Genomic DNA, 11331 nt, shown 5'->3' with positions numbered 1-11331 from the left:
GGCTCCGCAAGCCGGAGAGTTTACCGCAGTGAGATACAGCCGTGTAAGATATAGAAGGAGTTGTAATCAGAGAAATAAAAGATAAAAATACAAGTTCGTGTTCTGAACTTAATCTTTCATCACCCAACCACCTCGACATCCAACATGACCTTACTTGAGTGTTCTTCAGTAAAATTAATAATAATAATTATGTCATAGATGTCACATCTCATTGCGTGGTGTGGCATTGTTTTTAGCAGAAAGTAATGCAAAAACTTACTTGGAATTAAAATTTACTGATTTTTGATGTTGGTATGTGTTGAGTCATGAAAGGAGCGTTCGATTTCGACTTTTATCATGACTCAATAAAATATTAAAACGTAGCTACTACATGTAGCTGCAATAAATTTGTGCACTTTGTTTATTTTATAATATAATTTGAATTTTATAATAAGGCAAAGATTGTTTCTCTGTAACAAGACACTTTTAATTTACAGCAAGTTCATACTTCAAAAATAAGAAAAGATACGTTTGTCCGTAAATATTACGGACAACATAGAAATATTACGTTAACAAAGTACGTAAGTGAATAAGCCGAATAAACTGTTTTTTTCTTCTTATTTCTCCTTGCTTTGCCTCTTATCTTAATCCATATTTAGCTGTCTTATATAACATTTATACATATATAATATTTATATGAATTTTTTACATGTGTATATTAGCTTTGTTAATATAAACTATTTACACAATATATAAAAAATATATAAATAAAAAGGTGATAATTAGCTCTAGATTATTTTAAGAAAAAAGTTTGGTAATGGCCGTTGGAGCAAAGAACACAGATGTTGTAGTGCGTAAGTATGATGGTTTATTTTAACATGTGTATAAGTATAATGGTGTTTTATTTAACATGTGTATAAAGGTGTATAAACGTTTCAACCCTCGGTTCGGGTCTTTCTCAATATAAACTAAAAATATAATAATTGATGGTCGCAAACACGATTATATTTAAAAAATGTATATATGTAAATGCAAATTATAAAAACTCACAGAAAATGAGCAGCGATTATGGTTATCATGTGAATGTGGTTATGACGTGTATAGTATATGAGGCCACAACTTCACAAGAGTAAGATTTTAACTGAGAGAAGAACGAAGTATCGAGAAACAGTTGACCAAAAATCAAAGTCACGTGGTCTGATAGACTATCGACAAAAGGTAAGTAAGATTTGCCTAAATTCTTAGTATCGCTATGTAGATTGAGACCGCGACTCCGACTTATGTGTAGCGTTTCCGATATTAATCGTTTGTAGTAGAATCTTTCGCTGTCTAGGATCTCAACACTGTCCCAGTTGAAATCATGGGAGAAATTAATTCTATGATCGGTTATTACAGAACTTTTAGTAGTATTTTTATTAATATGGTTTTTATGTTCCTTGATTCTTGTTTGTAACATTCTGCCAATTTGATCTACATAGGAGGCGTACCACGACAGTTTATCTTGTATACTACGGATGGACGAGAAGATAGAGGTAAAGGATCTTTCAATACTTTAATAAATTTGTTCAATTAATCCATGCTATAGACGGCAGTACAGATGTTTGTATCATTAGAAAGTGCGTTCATAGATCTTCCCGAGAAATTATTTATGTAAGGCATCACAAACCAGCTCGATGGTTTATCTGGAGTATCTATTGTCAAACATTTTTTGGAGTCTTTGTGTTTAAAAAAAGTGTGTTTGAGTCTTTGTTTTATAATATTGTGAATAAAGTCAAGAGGGTAATTGTTGTCAGTAAGAATATTAAAAATGGTGTCAAAAATTTTCTTATGGAAATCAGGGTGAGACAGAAAGAAAGCTCTATCAACGAGGCTTAGTATTGTGCCTTTTCTCTGGCTCACAGGGTGATTGGAGAAACAATTGAGATATTCTCCAGAAAAAGTTGGTTTGTGATACCAGTCAGTATTTTGGGTTTTAATGATAGTGATGTCTAAGAAATTTAATCTATTGTAACCCACCTCCATGGTGAATCTGAGACAAGGATAGTAAAAATTAAAAAGGTGGAGGGTAGTATTAAGACTGTCCTTAGGAACCATTAAGGCTATGTCGTCTACATATCTAACGTATAAAGGTGGATGGAAAAGTAAAGTATCGATGGTGGTTAGTTCTAGATCTTACATAACGACATCAGCTAGAATGGGGGAGAACCCATTGGTGAAAACCCATAAAAAATATATAAAGTTCTTCTGATCTATATATAACAATTATTTTGCTTTCTTACGGACGAAATATAAAATAACTCTTATATTTTGTTATTTATCGTACTAAACTAAATATTTTTATTAAACTTAATAAAATGAATAAATAAGTCTTAAGAACCGTTTTGCAGGATGTTGTGCGGAAAATATGTTTTATATGTGTGTACATATATATAAGTAAATTCACGTTTTTCACGTGTTTTTCGAATTGAAATCTCAATTCTTAAATTCATATAGGATGCTAGTTTTGCATTTCATATATGATAGACCCCGAATAGCCCCCCTAATTGATTTAAAATATTGCGAAAAAAACTCGTCAGCCAGGCCCGGAAAGCCGGAGATTCCAGGCTGAGGAGTTTTTTTCGCAGTATTTTAAATCAATTAGGGGGGGTATTCGGGGTCTATCATATATGAGATGCAAAACTAGCATCCTATATGAATTTAAGAATTAAAATTTCAATTCGAAAAACACACGTGAAAAACGTGAATTTACTTATATATGTGTACACACATATAAGACATATTTTCCGCACAACATCCTGCGAAACGGCTCTTAAGACTTATTTATTCATTTTATTAAGTTTAATAAACTTCACGAACCCGAGGAAGATCCTCAATTTAATATTGATTGTTAAATAGTTTTAATTATTAGATTAATTATTTTTAATTATTTTTAATTATTTTTTTTCATAAAATAACTTATTTATAATTGTCTTAAAAATTCAATTTCTATATGCTTCTATATATTTATTTCTATAATTTAATTTTTAGAGTTTTTATATAATTGAAGAATTCTTTGGTTTTTAATTTTACATTAATAATTTATATATGGCATTTTGTCATGAAATAAAGAAGAATAATTAGATATGATCACATTTTTTTAAAACAACTTTTTAAATCTAAATGTAAAAAAATAAATAAAGTGATGTTTTTGTCAATGCTACGTACTTGGTAACTGAAATATTAAACAGCTGTTTGCGGTACACCCTGCACTAAAAGCGTCTTGCTTTTAGCTTTCGGCAGTGAAGGTTGACTCATCGCTTTCGTGAGTGTGGGCTGACCGTCAGGCGAGCTTGTAACAAAACTTTCTGACTTCATATATTTAAGGAGAGAGAAGAGATTTATTAGGATTACTCCTTAACAAAGATGTTTAAGTGAATTTTCTATTGTGAGCTATACGTTCCTTTAGTCTTGTCGTGTTTTGACGGGGTAATTTGGGTTTTAATGACGGTACGTTGCGATATTCGTATATATTTTCCTTAGATGCGCGTGTTAAATTCTCGATTCTCTCGGAAGGCTCGTCGTCTCGTACCATCAGGATGTTCCCGCTATAGTAGAAATCAGATTATAGAGCAAATAAGAAATAAGAGGTTTTACTATACGATCTCTATATAAAGAAATTATACAGTAGAACATTTTAATTTAATTTAATATTAATTAATATTCATCATCCTTATTTTCAACAAATAAGTAGAAGGCTGATGCGAGCCAATAGGCATTAGTGTGTTTACTTTTATTTGGGAGCGTTCCGTTTGTCCACGTTGCAATTGCCCACGGTTAATTTTGCCTACATTGCGATTGCTCACAAGTTGCTTTTGCCCACGTTGCGATTGCCCACAGTCACTATTGCCCACGTTGCGATTGCCTACGTTGCGATTGACCACGGTGTGATTGCCAACGTTGCGATTGCCCACAAGTTGCTTTTACCCACGTTGCGATTGCCCACGAGTTGCTTTTACCCACGTTGCGATTGGACACGCGTTGCTTTTGTCCACATTGCAATTGGACACGCGTTGCTTTTGCCCACGTTGCGATTGCCCACAAGTTACTTTTGCCCACATTGCAATTGCCCACGCGTTGATTTTGCTTACGTTGTTATTGCCCACATTAGATTGGTACATATTTAAATCAGATATTTGAATTGCAAATAATCTTGAACAATTAATCTGCAAAAGATATGTAATTTTACCAACGTGGGGAGGGAGGCAAGAAGGAGATGCAAAGCCCCTCTCCCTGAGGAGGGCGCAGCCCCCCCGTGCCTACACGCTTACTACACAGTGTGAAAAGATCGAATTTCTGCACTGCGTGCGCAATTACCTCGTGCAATCGCAACGGGAGCAATCGCAACGTGGGCAATATCAACGTGGGCAATATCAACGTGGGCAAAAGTAACTCGTGGGCAATCGCAACGTGGGCAAAAGCAACGCGTGTCCAATTGCAACGTGGGCAAAACCAACGTGTGTCCAATCGCAACGTGCGCAAAAGCAACTCGTACGCAATCGCAACGTGGGCAATCGCAACGTGGGCAATTGCAACGTGGGGAATCGCAACGTAGGCAAAAGCAGCTCGTGGCCAATCGCAACGTAGGAAATCGCAACGTGGACAAAAGCAACGTGGGCAATATTGACTGTGGGCAATCGCAACGTGGGCAAAAGACTCCTACTCCTTTTATTCACAAATAAAATTTTAACGTTTTAATCTTTTGATTCGGATCTTTTTCAGTTCATTAACCAAATAAATAGGAGAATCCCTATTTTCATTTTTGTATAAATTTTATATAAAATATATACATGCAAAAAAAAACAATGTGCAACTTAAAACAGCGTACACAGGCGTAACTGCGTGTGGCAGGCATTTTGTGCAAAAGTGTACATGTATATGTCAGTGTTTTGTAATATTTATATAAATATCTGCACGAGTTCTAGCTGCTTTTGTTTTGTTAATTGCAAACAAAAGTCAATTAGCACAATTATATTAGCAAACTTTAAGAATAAATAAGTTATATGATTATAAGGGGAAGATCTTGTTATGTCTTGATATTTATGAACCAGAATCAGACTCAGCATGCGCTATCATTTAATGCATCAAAAAGCTGTAGTCACATAGATTTGGTTCTGTTTACCTTTTCTTATCTTTTGTCATTACGCCAAAGAATGCAACACATCACAGACATCACGAGCAACAGACATGCCGATGACATCGACCAGAACGCAATCTGTAACGGTTACTTAGATTCCTACCACTACTGAAAGAAAAATCGTAAACGTAAAAAAATAAGAAATAAACTGATTAATATATATTTTAAAAAGATGTAAAACTACTAACATTATTCACTTACCTCAGTAACAGGAGGATACGTAGGAACAAACTGACCGATAACTTTCGGCAAGTACATTGACCAAAACGCACTTTCAGTTTGACGGTAATTTACTTGAATGGAGCTGTTGTACGTTGTGTTGATATTGAGGTAACGCAATTGTCCGTAACGAGCGAGATCGAAGTGCAAGCCCAAAATTTGCAAAGATGTTGAATTTCTAAGAATAAATAAAATAAATCTCTAGGAATCTGTTTTATTTTGCTGCAAACAAATCAGCGCAATGTCCACTGTACCTACCCGTATTTTGCAAAATTAGAATACGCCGACATAAAGAAGTAACTCATGTTACGATCATTGTCAGTCCTCATGTCTTGCTGCAACTTCTATTTTTCCGGAAAGAATTCTGCATTGATAATATCACATCAAAATACATAACATAACTTGTACAAATTGCAAATATATATGTACTACATATAGAGAAAAAATATACCAACATCCATAAATGGAGCTCCTGTTAGCCATAGAAGTTCCGTGTTGTAAGGTACTCTAGCCTATTGCGGCGAGTTGCAAGGCTTTAATAAAGGTATTTAACACGTACAGATAGGTAGGCACATGTTTCTCTACTAACAGTTTTACTATTTTATTAGTCGGCGCAACATAGTGGAAATCTTATAAAAGCTACAAATAAAAAATGGTCATATGAGAGAAGAGCTGACTTTAAATTATACCATGTAACATTTTAAACTTGTTATCTTTGTTACTTACATTTATGTACTAATCACGTATGTGCATAACGTGTGTGTGTGTGTGTGTGTATGTCGAATCCGGCCAATATGTGTACATGTACTTTAGTGCCTTGTAAACATCTTGTTTGTTTAAAGTGTAATTGTATTGGAGAACTAAGTCCCAAAGTTTTTAATATCGAATAATTCTGAATCTATTATATATCAAGTCTTTGCTAACGTGGCGTTATTTTCTGCAAGTGAATGATATATGTAACATCTCATTCTTGATGACAAAATGTACACATGATAAAATTAAAACAAATAAATGAATGACGTATTTATGATATACGCTGCTACCTGAGTCGTCACATTAGCCATGTAAGCTAAATTTTCCTTATATTAGTAAGTTTTGATACTCTCTTTTGGTGTTTCCGAAAAAAAGCGCCAATCAGACGCTCTCCAATCTTCGTACCAATCATCCTGAGGTATTGTGACTTGAGGTATTGATATCTAGCACAGGTGCCCAAGAAACATTCCCACGTGTGGTTTAAATTCGGAATTGCTTAATTCATAGAAACTACGTCCGTCTTTTAGACACTGTACCAATTTCCAACTGCTTTCTATACTGCAATATACATTTCTGCAAATACTCGAAATGTATATTGCGCTCGATATTTTTTTATTATCACAGCTCAATCAGCCAAAGCTGAACCCAATTGGGCAATTACTTTTGATACCATATGCCGAGTTCTACAACGAAATTAATTATTCCAATTGTTATTGTTTCTTTTGTGCCTGTGTATCATTAACTCTCTGAGCATGTGTATTAGTAAATTTAATTACCTAGGCGCGACCATTAATAAACCTGCGCTTGCTGCGCCAGCACCCGAACAATGTTATAGAATTAGGATTTCCATTAAACACAGCTATATTGTCATAAACCCATCGCAAAGGCATAGCTTGATCAAGAATTCCATAATTCTCAGAATTCTTCTCATCTCCAGTACTTAAAAATCTTTGAAACATGAGAAAAATTTGTTTACTAAGATAATAATACTTAGATACATACTTTATTTTTTCATACTTTTTTTCACTCATGTAACTNACATATTTTTACTAAATATTCACCGAGAGCTCCAAGACGATAATTCAAGCACAAATTCCCTTACTGGATGCTTCTTTCTTCTTCTTTGCTTGAGCATGACATTTTACACTTGCTCGAAAGAAGTATATACCATTTTACGATTAAACAAGTATCTTATAAAAATACTCGTAGTATCTTATTAAGATTTTCGATAAAAACGGCCCTTCATATAAATTTCAAAAATAATTGTGTAATTACGCACGTCCGACAGTTACAACGGCCATCTTGTCTCTCTTCTAGATGCGTTTGCTTAAGACGTAATTTACGCACTTCGNCAGAAAAGATAACAGCCTTCATGAAAGCTCTCAGCGCATAAGGCATCGTCTACAATACAGTTGTAAGCCGTAAGCCGTAAGAAATTGATCAATCACAATCGATTATTTTTCCGTAATTTATCTATTTTTCTGTAATCGGACAATTTCTTAGAGCTTACGATTGTATTATAGAACAAGTCCAAAGCTCGTACTACAATACATTCCGTTTTATGCATATGCGCGCATCATCTATAGTATACCTAACATGTACTATGGATATATGCGCACATATGTATAAAACGGAACGCATCCTATATTAAGCGCAAGTCGCCGGTCCCGTGAAAATGACCAATCACGGCGTTTCATGCGATAAATGTGGAACGGGTTTATAAAAATGTCATTAAGGATGTTCTACAGTACTCGCAAAATTCCACTAAATAGTTTCGCGGAATTGACCAATCGTTTTCAAAGCTTAAACATCAATTTCAGTGTTATAGGACTGTTTGTATCTAAGTTTATCATTTTGTTGATTTATGCTGAAATAAATAGCATTTCTTTTAATATTTATGTTATTATATACACAGCGCGTCATTAAATCGCGGAATAGGCGCGGGGATCGGAGGGCAAGCGGGCCGTACGACTCGTACGACTCGTACGGCGCTTGTTGGCAAGCAACCGCCCCGCTTGCCCTTTGATCCCACGCCTATTCCGCGATTCAATGACGCGCTGTGTACATACATAGTAGTACACATAAAATAATACATAATATAATACATACAAAAATGTTTTTATTATATTACTTGTTTCAATATTTGTAATTAATATTTCTAATAATTTTTTTATAATCGTCTACAAAAAAATAACAAGTTTAAAATAATATTAAAATTGTGTTTATATTTGCAGGTTTTATTTTATGATATATTTATGTGTGTTTACTAACTAAGTTTCATTTGTATAGATATAATAATAATAATTTGTTCAAAAATGTTACGGTTTATTAAGAGTGTTTATTTATTCTAATGTGCATTGATGTAAGTTTCTCTCTTTTTTGCTTTAATACTGTCATAGCAATGCTTAGTNTTGTGTAAATAATATTATAAATTTTTGCACTAAAACTTTTTTTATAGAATTTGTATATTTACTACTAATATTGAAAATCTGTAGTTAACGTTACACAGCCGTAGGTTTTCACTACTCGCAATGAATAATAACACGCATTTATGTAGTTTCTACAGGCAAAACATATCAACATGTTAAGTTAGGATATGTATATGCAAGACGTAACCGCGGCGAAAGAATGCCGAAAACGTTTTAAAGTTTAACAAAAAAAATTCAATATTTTTGATTATATGTAATGTTAAATGTACATTTAATTGTGAACAAAATTACATTCTTTTTAATAAACTTTAGCAGTTTTGACAAAAGTTAGCAAAATATGCTGTTTGCAATTACAAACAACATAAATCAAAACATTTTTTCGTGTAACAAAAACCAACTCGCAATCAATGCGCATTTTGATCTTAGTTCTGTATTGAGCGCAAAATGCAAACACAAATTAGAAGTGACTTTTTAGAATTGACCAATCACGTTAGTCAATTAGCAGATTAATACAATTAGTCAATTCCACGAGATNTACGATTTGCGTTTGCGTCTTGCGTTTAATATANAACTACAATACAAAACAAAAAATGTTTATCAATTACGCGTTGTTTCTTGTCATACGAAAAAACATTTCTGAAGTCTGTGACTGTTACCTTTTGCCGGAACCGATAAAGGTCATCATTAGGACGTTAATGAATTTGTTCATACTACAAGGCTTTGTTTATGCGGACAATAATTGTTAACTTATGCCGAAACCGATAAAGTTCAACCATAGGAATTTAATGCTTTTATTTATACGTATTCAGCAATTTTGTATAACCAGAAGCATTAAAATCATAAATTTTACCGGTTCCGGCATTAGTTAAAGGTTATCACTCGCATAAACAAGGCCTAAAATATACATTTGTTATAACCGGAAGCACTGAAATTCTCATTAAACATTACCGATTTTGGCATCATTTAGGCTTTTTTTATGCAGGCAATAATCTTTAACTTATACCATGTAACGGAGCCGATTTTCTGTCGGCTTCGCCCGGCTTTTCACCTGCCGGACAGCTCAGTCGGCGCCAAGGATCGGGGAGAGAAAGGCGTGAAATTGCGACACTCGGTTATTTTAATGCTGAAAGGTAGTTAAGGTTTATTCACTTAATTATGATATTTACATCGATTATTAGCAGATTCGGATTTATCGGTGCGGTGATTCCGGCGCAGAATGGTTCGTGTCGACTATACAATCGGTGCGAATTTGTATCGCGCTAGTAGTGCAATCGGCGCGAGTACTATGAATTTCGGCGCGGCGGACTTATAATTAAACTTAAACCTACGGTGTATATTTACGAGGTATATTTACGGGGTATATTTACGGGGTATATTTACGGGGTATATTTACACGCGGAACGTATTTACACTGAGGATGTTCCGGGCCGTGAAAACGGTTAAGTCGTGAGAACGACTGTTTTCTGGTGGCGGTTACAACGGCTGTTTGAGTCGTGAAAACGACTGTTTGTCGGTGTGGCAGTGACAACGGCCGATTGAATCTCCAGGCTCGTAGAACCGACGGAAACGGTGTGCACCAAAGTGCTGGAGAGGATCGAGACAACGCCTCGATCTGTACGGTCAGGATGGTGTCCGAAACAACGCCTCTCGCACCAGGTTCTGTCGAGACAACGCCTCGACCGGATGGCCAGGAAGTAGTGTTCGAGACAACGCCTCGACCGGATGGCCAGGAAGTGGTGTTCGAGACAACGCCTCTAGCATCGGGTCTTGTCGAGACAACGCCTCGACCGGAAGATCGGGTGTGGTGTTTCAAAACAGCGCCTCTAGCACCGGAGGATCTCTCTAGCCCAAGACACCGCCTCGAGCTCGAGAGAAGGAACTGGTCCCGACTGCCGAAATCGCTTGATTTATATACCCCGGAGCGGCCTACGGTCCGTCCGGGGTCGGTGTGCGGTACGCTCTTGTTTGTGCGCTGTATCACGCACCTGTGCCGTGTCGCACGGGCACGGATCTTCTCTGGTTCACGTGCGTTCTTACATGCTATATTTCCGCTTGAATTATAGATTGGTACGCGGAACGGTCGGATCTATACTATCGCTTGACGCGCGGAACGGTCGGAACTATAGGAAGGAAGGTTAGCGGAATTATGGTAGGCGCGTGTGGTGATGTAAATTAATATATTAAAGAATAAACAAGTAGTAGATACACATAATACTGATAATGTTTACTTAATAAGAAAAACAAAAAAAAGTAATATTATATACGTGGCGGAGCTTGCTTTGTCACAACCGGAACCGGTAAAGTTTAACCTTTTCGCTCCGGAGATTTTTCCTTTAAAATTGACCTCGCATTTTAGCTGAATTTCATGACTTAAATAAATGAACTTCTTATGACAAGTCGCCACTCGGAGTGCTGGTCTATATATGGACCACTCCCGGAGAGAAAGTTAAGGCTAATGTAAAAAATTATAAGTGAAGATTTAAAAGCGCTTTTCAATGTTTTTTGATGTGCTGATTACAATAAAAATAGTGAAAAAAATGTCAGATTCATATTTGACCTTGAACTTTGAATGTCAAATAATGGAAATGCGTATCTGAGCATGAAAATTGGTATACCTATGTTTTATGAACCGCTCAATACGATAAAAATAGTAAAAAAAAGTTCTAGTCACCTCTTTGACCTTGAACTTTAAAGGTCAAAGCATGAAATTGGGTATTAGCGCTTGAAAAATGGCACTTCACAGTTTTTCTGTTAGTAAGAAGGCATTCTAGACAGTCC

General features: G+C 35.5%; 1 pseudogene; it reads right to left on the bottom strand.

The window, feature by feature from the left end:
- Positions 1–5143: 5143 nt before the first annotated feature.
- LOC109862044 lies at positions 5144–7259 on the bottom strand (annotated as a pseudogene).
- Between the last annotated feature and the right edge of the window lie 4072 nt (positions 7260–11331).

Source organism: Pseudomyrmex gracilis, unplaced genomic scaffold, assembly GCF_002006095.1.
Source record: "Pseudomyrmex gracilis isolate BER0280 unplaced genomic scaffold, ASM200609v1 scaffold_1306, whole genome shotgun sequence".
In the NCBI taxonomy this organism is placed as follows: Eukaryota; Metazoa; Arthropoda; class Insecta; order Hymenoptera; family Formicidae; genus Pseudomyrmex; species Pseudomyrmex gracilis.
Note: the sequence above shows the minus strand (reverse complement) of the source record. Positions and strands in the feature narration are given on the sequence as shown.